This window comes from Solanum dulcamara, chromosome 12 (assembly GCF_947179165.1).
Source record: "Solanum dulcamara chromosome 12, daSolDulc1.2, whole genome shotgun sequence".
NCBI classification, from domain to species: Eukaryota; Viridiplantae; Streptophyta; class Magnoliopsida; order Solanales; family Solanaceae; genus Solanum; species Solanum dulcamara.
Window position 1 is genome coordinate 14,817,820 of NC_077248.1, and position 13,636 is coordinate 14,831,455.

Below are 13,636 nucleotides of genomic sequence, written 5' to 3' on the forward strand. Positions count from 1 at the left end.
AATGGAATCATACTTGCCTAAGGTCTTGGGGAGTCCCACCCCAAAGTCCATAGCTATCCTTTCTCACTTCTATTCAAGAATGGGCCTCCTTTGGAGCAAACGTGCAGATCTTTGGTGCTCATATTTCACCTGCTGAAAATTCTTGCACTTAGCTACATATTCGGCTATGTCTTTCTTCATACCCGACTACTAATACAGATGCTTCAAGTCTTGATACATCTTGGTCAGTTTGGGATGAATAGAGTACCTCGAACCTTGGGATCGGATAATACTTTCTGGATTAAACCATCTATTTGAGGAGCAAAAATCCTTCCCCAAAAGTTGAGCACCCTACCTGAGTCAAGGACTGAATCTTGAGCCTTGCCCGTCAAAATGTTTTCACTAATCTCATTCAAGTTCACATCCTCAAACTGCTTGGCCTTAATTTCTTCAATAAAAGTGGGTCAACACTGCTATTACCCCACCCTTCTCTGATATGCCTAGCCTCATGAATTTGGTCTCCAAGGCCTTAATCTCTCTAGCTAGAGGCCACTTGTAAGCTCCCAAACATGCTAGACTGCCCATACTAACTGGTTTTCGGCTCCATTAGTCTGCTACGACATTAGCCTTACCTAGATGATACTGAATGGTGACATTATAGTCTTTGAGCAATTCCATCCATCTTCACTGTCTCAAGTTCAAATCTTTCTGGGTGAATCCATGCTGTAAACTCTGATGGTCAGTATACATCTCGCACTTGACACTATAAAGATACTGCCTCCAAATTTTTTAGAGCAAATACTATCGCTGCCAACTCAAAGTCATGAGTCGGGTAGTTTTTCTCATACACCTTCAACTGCCGTGAAGCATATGCTATAACATTTTTTCCTATATCAACACATCACCCAAAACTGAATGAGAAGCATCACAATAAATAATAATGTATTTACCTTCAATCGGTAGGGTCAAGATAGGTGATGTGGTCAGAAGAGTCTTGAGCTTTTAGAAGATCTCTTTGCATTTATCAGTCCACTCGAAGGATACCTCTGTTTTAGTCAACCTTGTTAAATAGGTAGCGATAGAAGCAAAGTTCCTCATGAACCGATGATAATAACTAGCAAGTCCCACAAAACTCCTAACTTCATTCACAGAGCTAGGCCAAACCCAATCCTTAATCTCTTCAATCTTTTGTGGTTCTACCATTACCCTTCCTTTGAAACAACATGAACCAAGAAGGCTACTGAAGGCAACTAGAATTCACACTTAGAAAATTTTGCACACAGTTTCTGCTTCCCCAAAACACCTAGAACAATGCAAAGACGGTCTGCATGTTCTTGCTCTCTCCTTGAAAATACCACAATATCATCTATAAATACAATTACGAAAGAATCTAGGAATGGCTTGAAAAACCCATTCATCAAACTAATGAAGGTTGCAGGTGCATTGGTTAGCTCAAAAGACATTACTTAAAACTTATAGTGCTATATCTCGTTCTAAAGGTGTTTTGGGCACATCCTCAGGCCTAATCTTCAATTGATGGTTCCTAGAGCTGAGATCAATTTTTGAAAACACTGACGCACCTTGCAACTAATCAACAAAGTCATCAATACATGGCAACAGATAGTTATTTCAAATGCTGACCTTATTCATTTGTCGGTAATCTATGCACATTCACATGCTACCATTTTTTTTGTTAAAAAATAACATCGGAGCACCCCAGGGAGAAGCACTAGAACAGATAAATCCTTTATTTAGAAGTTCTTGGATTTGAGCCTTAAGCTCTCTTAATTCTATTGGAGACATGCAGTACGGAGGAATAAAAATTGGGTGAGTGCCTAGCTCAAATCAATACAAAATCTATGTCTCTATCGGGAGGCATACTAGGCAAGTCTATAGGGAACACGTCTAGAAATTCACACACTACCAAAATAGACTCAATTGATGGGGACTCTACATCAATATTCAAAATATGGGCCAAATAAGCCAAACAACCCTTGCCCCACCATTTTTCTAGCTTGGAGAAAGAATATGACCTTAGCTGTCTTAAGTTTGTACACTCATTTCCACTCTAACCTTTCCCTCCCTAGGATCTCTAGAGTCACAATCTTAGCATTATAATTAAGCACAACATAATAAGGGGACAACCAAGTCATGCCTAAGAGCACATCAAAATCAGTCATGTCTAAAATTACTAAGTCATCCCAAGTTTGGGATCCCATAAATATAACTAAACAAGCACGATAAACATAGGTGACTACGACTGACTCTCCAACAGAGGTAGAAACATGGATGGGGCATCAAGTACATCATAAAGTGCATCAAAACCCAATGCATATCTCACTGGCACATATGAATAAGTGGAACCTGGATCTAACAAAATAGTAGCCATTTGGTCATATACAAAAATAGTACTTTTGATCATCGCATCAGATGCCTCAGCTTCTAGCTTGCTCGAAAAGGCATAAAAATGATCCTTGTCATTCTAACGGGCCACCTCCCTGCCTGACTGCGCTGCTCCTCAACCTACATTACCATTACCTCGGCTCCATGACCTCTTGGTTTTCCTTCTTCCCACTTTATAGATGTCCTCTACCATTTCTACCTCTGCCCGTGGGTTCCACTATCCTAGCCTACTGGGGTGCTGAATCTGTCTTGCGAGGGTGGGAATACTCTTTCCTGATGTTCCTTGGCTCTTTATAATTAAAACAGCTGCGCTTAAAAAATAGCCTGCTACCCGAAAAGAAGATCATTGGACCTCCTGGGCCGAGGGATACTGTGGAGTACCTGAAAAACTGCCAGTAAATATGGGTAGTGCTGACTGAATTGACCGGGCTGCAATTTTTGGCCTACTTGACCCTCTAGAATAGGATTTCTGAAAGTTACCTGTACTCTTGGCTTCTTTGCCAAAACTTTGGCCTACCCATCTCGTCTCACTCCCTCTACCTTCTTCAAAAAATCAGTGATCTCATTGGAACTCTTGCCTGATGAAGTCATGTGAACTGACAAAACCTGCAGCTCGGGGTTCAACCCTTCACAAATAATTGGATTCCCTCATCCTCTATAGTTACCAGCTGAGTACTATACTTGGACAATGCATGAAATTTGGCCTCATAAGCGGCCATTGACATATCACCCTGCTCCAATGCTATGAACTCATCATTCTTGTGATCTCTTAAGGTACGTGACACATATTTCTCCAGGAACAAGGCATGGAACTGGATCCAAGTAAGTGGGGGCAACATCGATAAACGACACTCCACGTATGCCTTCCACCACTGCTTGGCGTCACCCTATTGCTGGAAGGTCACAAACTCTACTCCATACTTATGTACTATCCCCAGTTTGTGCAACCTCTCTTAACAATCAAGGATGAACTAATAAGAATCATCACTCTCAGAACCATGGAAGATTGGAGGCTTAAGCTTCAGGAACTTAGTGAGCATGTCATGCTCAATGTCGGTCATAACTAGGCGCATAAGTGGTATGAAGAAGACATTAGTGCCTACCACCTAATCTACCAATAGGGTTGCAACAGCAAATGGGGAACAACAGGAGTTGGTGCTGCGGGCATGGTGGGAAGGGCTCTAGTGCCAGCTAGGGGTGTGCATTCAGTTTTTAGTTCAGTTTTGTGTTATTTGATTTCGATTTTTTGATTTTCAGTTTTGAAAAAGTGTAATCCAATTCAAACAAAAAAAAATGATTTGGTTTAGTTTTTCTCTTTTTGGTTTGGTTTTTTTCGATTCGGCTATTCGGTTATGTCAATAATTAATAGCATAATCAACGTTATATTTGCATTCTTAAAAAAAATAAAAATTACATACAATCAGAAGTAATAATATTGAATTCCTTATATATACTTTCTAAAATAACTCACAAGTTAAACTTTAAAACATAATACTTAGTAAAATAAGAATGACTAGTGACTCGGGCCTAAATATCCAAATATAATAAATTACTAATACCTTGATAAAACTCATTTATCCCAAAAAGGGGATAAAAATGGTTAATTATAACTTTAATTCTTAACCTAAATATTATATATGTAATTAGTAATATATATATATATATATATATATATATATATATATATATATATATATATAATAATTCAATTTTCTTCAATTTTATTTTTCTAAATCCGAAACTAAACCAAAAAACCAAACCAAATTAAAATTTGGTTTAATTTAATTTGATTTTTTAGTTTAATCTGAATAGTGCACACCCCTAGCTTCGGCGTCCTCCACCTATTCTGCAGTCTCTCCTTCCTCAACCACTAAGTTTTCCTCTAGCACATCTTGGGGTGCGGGAAGGACCTCCTCTCCTGCTACTTCCTCAGTTGGAGCCTCGCCCCTAACAAGCACTACTCTTCCCCGACCTTTGTTGTGTCTCCCTCTTCTGCCCCTACCTCGACCGCGTCCTCTTATGGCTTGCTCCTCTTCTGGCTCAATAGGAGCCATGGTTCAAACATCGTTGTATCAAGTATTTACCATCTGCGAAAAAGGGAGTCAAAGAGGTTAGATACCAATTGGAATCAAGTCATAGCATGAGGAAAAAGAAGATAGAGAAACTTTTCCTAAAGTCCTGTAGCCTTTCAAAAAAAAGTATAGACATCTCCGTACCGTTTCGTAAGACTCTACTAGACTCATTTTGGTACAACGATATCAACGAACCTATGGCTTTTATACCAACTTTGTGATGATTCTAACCCGCTGTGATTGACATCCACACTAACCCTTCGGTGGAAGAACCATTATTACAATCCAAATAAACAATTAACGCACGATATATGACATTTAAGGTACTAAATGGATTAAATATAAGAGAAAAGGGTGTTGAGTTTCCATAAACTCTGCTAGTTCTACAATCTTGCAAAAATACCCCTAGAACTCGAAAGTCGAAGTACAAAAATTCTAAACAAAACAACAAGTGTAGGAAAGGGGATACAACCTCAAAAGTCATAGAAACAAATAAACAATGAAGACAGAGTCTTGAAAGAAGGGCTAGAATAAGAAGAGCCCATGGCAGCCTAAAAGAATTGACTCACCCTTGAACTCTAGTATCTAATAGTCCTCTATTCTAGCTCTATCAGTAGCTGTCTTAATATGCCCTGAGCAAGAGTAGTATTAGTACACAAAAATAATAGTATACTGGTAGGATCATGTGGCTAGCCAGTAAGCGAGACATGAATAACTAAATACAGCACCAGTTCACAGGCCAAAGTTAGAGCACAAATATAGGAGCAGCGTGAGGCTTCCGTGGTCCAGGGTTTGGTGGGTCAATGACCTGGGGGCCCTATGATTGGTGTTGGTGGAGTACATCAAGCGATAGCTCAGTATATTCCTGTAGTTACAATGATAGACGATGAGCAGCGTCGATATGAGAGGTTCCTAAAGATAGACCCACTACAATTTCAGGGTGGGAAGACTGAGGATGCACATGAGTTTCTGACTATGTACAGAAAGTTATTAGAGACAGTGGGTTTAGCTAAGACACGTGGAGTTTGTTATGCTACACTTCAGCTCTATGGGCCAGCTCAAGAGTGGTGGAGGGTGTATTTGAGTGCCAGGCCAGTGGGGTCACAGTAGGTTACTTGGGATGAGTTTGCTACTGTCTTTTAGGACTATTTTATCCCTTATAGTTTGAGGGAGGAGAGTTGGTTACGGTTCAAGAATTTGAGGTAGGATAGTCTCACAGTTGTTGAGTGTGAGACCCATTTCTATCAGTTTTTGATACATTCTATGGTCGTCATTCTTGATGAGATGGAGTAGGTTTGCAGATTTGTGCAAGGATTGACTTATTCCATCTGTATAATAGTGTTCTGAGCTGCCCGAGAGAGGGTTTTCTTCCAGTCCATCATGGGTGCCACTAAGGAGGCAAAGTTAATAGAGAGAGAGAAGTTTGGGGACCTCAAGAGGTCTCATGATTTGAGTCAGTTTTTGGATACCTTATCTGAAGGTAGGGGTCCTTATAGGAGGTGGTACCTTCCAGCATAAAGAACCAGTTCACACATCTATGCCATCTTTCAAGAGTGGCCAAACACCTCATGGGACCTATAGTTCGGGACAAAGTTATCAGGGGTCATAATAAAGACTAATAAGTCGAGGTGGTTATGCAGGTTCTTTAGGTTCATCACAACAGTTTTCACATGGGAGAGCTTATTACACCTGTGGATATATAGACCATCTTTCATGGTAGTACACATCTTAGGGTCAAGGGGGACCCCAACCTAGTTCTTTAGCCCTAGTCAGAGGACCAGCACCGCTGATTAGAGATTGAGGTAGAGCTCAGACTAGTAGGTGTGGTCTTACTCCTGGTAGGGGTGTTAGCGGTGCTATAGTTCCATAGGGAGGTGATAGAGGTACCATGCAGGCTGGCAGTGGTAGGGGAGCTCAGTGCTATGCTTTTTTAGGGAGGCTCGAGGCTGAGGCTTTTGATACAGTTATTATAGGTATCATTCTAGTTTGCCATCGACCTGCAGCAATGTTATTTGATTTGGATCTACATTCTCCTATGTGTCTACCTATTTTGCATTCAATTTTCATTTGGCCTATTATTGTATACCTATGTCTATTTATGTTTCTACACCTGTGGGTGAGCTTTTAGTGGTGGATTGAGTGTATCGATCTTATCTTTTTTATTTAGCCGGGTATGATACTAGGGCAGACATAATCATTTTGGGGATGGTAGACTTTGATGTGATGTTGGGTATGGATTGAATTTTGCCTTATCGTGTTATTCTTGATCACTATGCTAAGACTGTGACTTTAGCATTCTCTGGTGCCTCGTGAGTTAAGTGGAAGGGTACTAGTAGTTCCTATCCTAGCAAGGTGATCTCCTATCTTTGCATTTCGAGATTGATCGATCGGGGATATTTATCTTATTTAGCCTTTATTCGAGATACTAGCATTGAGTCACCTCCCATGGAGTCCATTCCTGTGGTTAAGGAGTTTGCCGATGTTTTCCATACTGATCTTCCTAGAGTTCCTTCAGATAGGGATATTGACTTTGTCATTGACTTGGAGTCGGGCACTAAGCCCATATCTATTGTACCTTATTATATGAATCTGACAGAGTTGAAGGAATTGAAGGACCAGTTATAAGATTTTTAAGTAAGGGGTTTATTTACCCTAGTGTGTCACCTTAGGGTGCACCAGTGCTGTTTGTGAAGAAGAATGGTGGGTCTACAAGGATGTGCATTGACTATAGGCAGTTGAACAAAGTGACTGTCATAAACAAGTATCCTTTTCCTTACATAGATGATTTATTTGACCAGCTTTAGGGAGCGACCTTGTTCTCTAAGATTGATTTGAGGTTTGGGTACCATCAGTTGGGGATTAGACCGTCGGATATTCTTAAGACAATTTTTTGGATTCGTTATGGCCATTATGAGTTTCTGGTTATGTCTTTTGGGCTAACTAACACTCCATCAACATTTATAGAGTTGATGAATGAGGTGTTTCATCCATATCTAGACTCTTTTGTGATTGTATTTATTGATGATATCTTGGAATAATCTAAGACAGAGGAGGATCATGCTTGTCATTTGATATCGGTGCTTCAGAAGTTGAGAGTGTAGAAGTTATATGCAAAGTTCTCTAAATATGAGTTTTGGCTTGATTATGTCGCATTTTTAGGGCACGTGGTGTCTAAAGAGGGTATTAGGGTGGATCAGGCCAAGATTGATGCAGTTAGAGGTTGGACTAGGCCTATTTCTCCCACTGAGATCTAGAGTTTTCTGGGATTGGCGGGTTATTATCGATGTTTTGTACAAGGTTTCTCCACCATAAAGGCTTCTTTGACTAGACTGACTTAGAAGTTTGTAGATTTTCTTGGTCTGATGAGTGCTAGGTGAGTTTTCAAAAGCTCAAGATGTTGTTGACTATAACTCCTATTTTGACCCTACTTGAGGAGTGTGTGGACTTTACTGTTTATAGTGATGCCTTTGGAGTTGGTTTGGGTGGAGCATTAATGTAGAAAAGGAAGGTGCCTATGCCTCTAAACAGTTGAAGGCTCATGAGAAGAACTACCCTACCCACGACTTAGAGTTACTGACAGTCATGTTTGTGTTGAAGTTATGGCATCATTACTTATATGGAGTGCATTGTGATGTGTTCACCGATCACCGGAGTCTTCAGTACATCTTCAGTTGAACACATATGGCTTGAACTACTGAACGAATATGACATAACTATCTTATACCTTCCGGGGAAGTCCAATGTGGTGGGCTATGTATTGAGTAGAAAGGCTTCTAGTATGGGTATTCTCATAGTGATTAGTATTGACAGGAGGTCATTGGCTAGAGATGTTCAGAGATTAGCCAATAATGTTATCCATTTGTAGGTATCTGAGGATAGTGGAGGCTTTATAGCCTTCATTGAGGCACATTCTTCAGTAGTTGAGCAAATTCGAGAGTGACTGTGGGATTATGAGAAGTTGTGTCTTATTCGAGACAAGGTGATACAGGGAGAATCCAAGAAGGCTAAGCTCGATTTAGATGGTGTTCTGAGAATTGAGGGTAGGATTTGTATGCCCAAGATGGGTAATTTGATTAGGTTGTTTCTGGAGGAGGCCCACTATTCTAGATATTCTATTCACCCGGGTGTGGCGAAGATGTACCATGACCTTAGCCAACACTATTGGTGGTGTGGATAAAAAGGGACATAGTTGAGTTTATGTCCAAGTATTTGACCTGTCAGCAGGTCAAGTGTGAGCACTAACGGCCTGGAGATGTGAGTCAGAGGATGCCCATTCCCACTTGAAAGTGGGAGAGGATCATCGTGGACTTTGTTGTGGGTTTACCTCTCATCATGGGTGGTTAGGATTCTATATGGGTGGTTGTTGACAGACTGACCAAGTTTGCTCCTTTCATTCTGGTTTGGGTGAAGTACATGGCGGAGAAGCTAGTCCAACTATATATAAGTTAGATTGTTCGGCTTCATGGTGTCCCAGTATCTATTATTTCAGAACGGGGTTCATTATTTACTTGTCACTTTTAGCGGGCATTACAAAATAGGTTGGGTACTAGGCTTGATATATGAGTACAACTTTCCATCCACAGACTGACGGACAGTCCGAGCGAATGATTCAAGTATTGGAGGATATGTTTTGGGCCTGTGTTATTGACTTTGGTGCTCTATGGGATTAGTATTTTCCCTTAGCGGAGTTCGCCTACAACAACAGTTGTCACTCCAATATTCAGATGGCCCTATTCGAGGCATTGTATGGTAGGCGATGTCGATCTCCTATCGGGTAGTTTGATTTAGCTGAGATAGATTCTCTAGATACGGATTTGCTTAGAGATGCCATGTAGTAGGTTCGTATAATCTAGGATAGGCTCGTGACTGCCCAGATTAGGCATAAGACTTATGCAGATTAGAGAGTTTGACCTTTGAAGTTCATGGAGAGTGACTATATTTGGCTCCGAGTGTCGCCCATGAAGGGCATAATGCGGTTTGGAAAGAAGGATAAGCTTAATACTCGATTTATTGGCTCATTTGAGATTTTGGTGCGAGTGGGAGAGGTGGTATACAGATTGGCCTTGCTAGCTATCTTGTCAGATGTGCATCCGGTATTTTATGTTTCCATTCTCCGGAAGTATGTTCTGGATAAGTAATATGTGATTTCCCTTGATTCAGTGGAGTTGGGTCCAAATTTGACATTTTAGGAGGAGCCCACAACCATTCTTGACAGGCAGGTCCATAAGCGTAGGACCAAGGAGATGGCTTCAGTGAAGGTTTAGTGAAAGCACTGTACAGTTGGAGAGGTTACTTGGGAGGCAGAGTCCGATATGCATGCTCGATATCCACAACTCTTTAAGACTTCATGTACTTCCTTTTACTTTATGTTCGCGGATGAACATTGTGTTTTAGTGGTGGATGATGTAATGATCCTGAAGGTCATTTTTGAATTTTTTTTGTGAAATGACTATTTTAGCCCTCCCTTTAGATGCCCCGAGTCGTTTTTGATTATTATCGAGTGTTGGTTTTGGGAAAGTTCTATGAAAAAGTTGGGTTTTGAAAATTTTGAGGTTTTATAAGCTTTTTTTTTTTATAAATAGACCTAATCTAAGGATCTCATCCATCGTGGCGGTCAGGGGTTGAGCCACACACCCCCATGCCTTAACATAAATATAAAAATAAATATACAAGGAGAGGGACATAAATCTTATCTCTGATCCTATAGTGGTTCATAAATTGGCTATCTTACTATGGGTAGCCAACTCATTCCCAATACTTGAAATTTCCTAGTAACTATGAACCTAAAAGAGAGGACTCATCTCGATATAAAGAAACTAGGAAAGCATAAATAAGGGAGACTATCCCTTTACAAGAAAAGGAAAATCATATGCCCTATAGGTCTTTCTTTATAATAACTTTAGATCGTAGATCAAGGGATAGCTATGATGAAATAGTAACACCAAGCCAGTATGGTGTGGTCCCAACACTGTAGTCAAACCAAATCATAAAACAATCAAGGCGGTTCTTTAATTCTCTTAGTCTTCCTTTGTCTGAGATTTGCCAAACCAAGCTTGTCTGTCCTGTGTAGTCCTCTGATTTGTATAGGCAGGTCATGGATATAAGTAAACTGAACATCAACAAGTGTGGTATGGCTATGTTTGTACAATGCATCAGCTATTGCATTGCCCTCTCTATAGATATGACAGCAAGAGAAGGTATGAAGCTGACGTATGGTGTCCTGGAGTCTGGTAAAAGCATGATGAAGATGCCAGAGGGGTGTGATACTACCCCAATCCAGCTGACTAAAAGCTCTGAATCAACCTCAATAGTCACCCCTGGGTAGCCATTATCAAGACACCAGGCTATTCCAATACAAGCCGCTTCGAGCTCGGCTTGATTATTGGTACTGACCCCTAAAGGGGAAGAAAAAGCATGAATGAGGTCTCTATAGAAGTATCTAATAATACCTCCTGCTCTAATTCTCCCTGGGTTACCAAGAGCACTACTATTAGTGTTGAGTTTTACTAGTCCAGGAAGAGGTCTAGAGCAATAAACTCTTGTGAATCTGATCTCGTGGATACACGACTCCACTCTAGCACATAAATGTCCCCAGTCAGAAGGCCAGTGAAAACAAGGGTAAGTCATCTTCAAAAGCTTGTAGACATCACTAGCTATACAAAATTTCACCCTTAGCAAATTAGATTATTTGGAACCATACTTTACCGCGCACCTGTTCTTCCAAAACTTCCAACAAATAAAGATAGAGAGCGATCGGATTTATAGTTGATAAGGCTCATTACTAGCCTTCTGAGTCCACCAATGCATAAGAAGGGTTCTAAGGGGTTTTGTTTCGTGTCTAAAGCCCATCGTAAGAGAAAAGAAATTCCAAACAACATTTGCAAAATTCCTAGAAACAAAAACATGTTGCACATCCTTATAACTAGTGACAACAAACACAATTTGTTTCCACTTTTGAGTCAAAAACAAGAACCCTGGATGCAATAGGAAGCTTATTACTCAAAGCCCTCCAGAGAGTAAAAGATCATTTAAAAGGAATATGTTTCTTCCAAGTCATTCTATTGATGAAAGTGGTCTGTCTAGAAATTCGCACTACACCCCATGTTGAAGGACAAGTGAAATTACCAGATGTAATAGCCTTCCTATAAGGCTGATCCTATCTATTGGGTTAAAACTGAATATGAGTGCCAATAATAAGATCAACCAAGTGATGTTGTAGCAGCTGCCAAAGTCGAAGAATCCTTCATTAACCATGGTCAAGGAAATCCAAAACTATAGCCCTACCCGATCTTCTCCGCAATATTATGTGTGTAGCTAGAGGACCAATACCAAGCCAATTATCCCACCAGAAATTAGAACTTCCACAGTTGATTTTTCAAAGAATATTCTCCTTAGCCTGCTACCTGATAGTCGTGACATTCCTCCATTTATGAGAGTCTCTATTGTTGTATCTTTTTTAAATCAGGTGGGAGCCTGACAATATTTGGCCAAAAGAAATTCTCTCCAAAGAGAGTTCTTGGTTCTGAAGTTCCACCATTGCTTGAGTTCTAAACATTTGCAAATATCATGAATCTTTCTAAAACCAACTCCTCCTTCATCGCATGGATTGCATAAGTTACTCCAAGAAACCCAATGATACCTCTTCCTTCCATTTTTAGCACCACAAATGAAATCCGTTGTCACCTTTTCAATCTCACCAAATCTAGTTTTAAGAGAAGAAATTGAGCTTAGAAGATGCATCGAAAGTGACTGTAGAACACACATGATAAGAGTAGCCTTTCAACCATAGCTAAGCATCTTTGTCTGACACCCAGTGATCCTACCAGTTACTTTGGAAATAATATCAGAGTAATGAACTATCCTTTGTCTCTCAATATAAAGAAGGAACCCAAGATAATTGATTGTAGATTCTTTTTGAGAAAAACCATTGATCGCTTCAATAAAAGCAACAGTAGGAGGGTGCGCACCAGTAGGGACCATGAAATTACTTTTACTTCTATTAATAGGCTGACCAGAACATCCTTCATAGTTAGTGAGAGTCTGCATAACTAACTCAAGCGATCTCTTTCTACAAGAGGTGAAAATAATGACATCATCTGCAAAACTAAAGTGATTAACATAAGGCCCTTTATTTTCCATATAAAACCCATGGAAAAACTGGTTGTCAATAAGTTGTTCATCATCCTGGAAAGTACTTCTGCGTCTAAAATAAATAGGACAAGAGCAAGTGGGTCACCCTGGTTTAAACCTCTAGTAGAGTGGAAAAAACCATATCTAGTACCATTCACAATCATAGAGTACCAATTATTAGCTATAGTCCTCCAAAGCATGTCTATAATAACTTCACAAAAACCCATTCTTTAAAGAAAGAGGCAAGTGTATGCCCAAGAAACTCTATCATAAGCTTTGGCTGTATCAAGCTTAATGACCACATTTCCTCCGATGTTTTTCTTCTTAATACCTTGAACCACTTCCTGAGCAAGCATGATATTCTCTGAGATCCTATTAACAAAACTAGATTGGTTTTCAGAAATAAGACCAGGAAGGATAGGAGAAAGATGGAGACAAATAAACTTTGAAATAACCTTATTGGTGAAGTTACTCAAACTAATCGGTCTGAACTCAGAAACGTGATTTGTGGACTCCACATTGGGTATCAGAACTAAACAGGTATGTGAGAAGTATTTTGGAAGAGAGGTACAAAGAAGAAAGATCTTATCACAACAAGGAGGTCCATTTTAATGATGTCCCAATAAACTTGAAAAATATTTGCATTCATACCATCTGGCCTTGCTGCATAGTTGGGATTCATGGAGAAAACCACATTTTTAGCTCCTCCAAATCTGGTATAGCAATCAAGGTATCATTTTGCTCATTTGTGACAAGAGGTAGGATGCAAGTTAATAGATCTTCCCTAATAAAATATTTTTGATCTGTAAACAACTCTTGAAAATGGTTACAAGCAGCCATAGCAATATTAGCATCACCCTGAATCCAAGCACCTGTATCATCTTGTACTTTATGAATAAAAATATATTTTTCTACCCTGGATAAGATCATAAAAGTAGCTAGTGTTGGCATCTCCATATTTAAGCCAATGTAACTGTGTTTTTTGTTTCAAGATAGACTCTTCCAACTTAAGGAACCTAATGTATTCAATATTTAGGACACGTAAAGAAGAT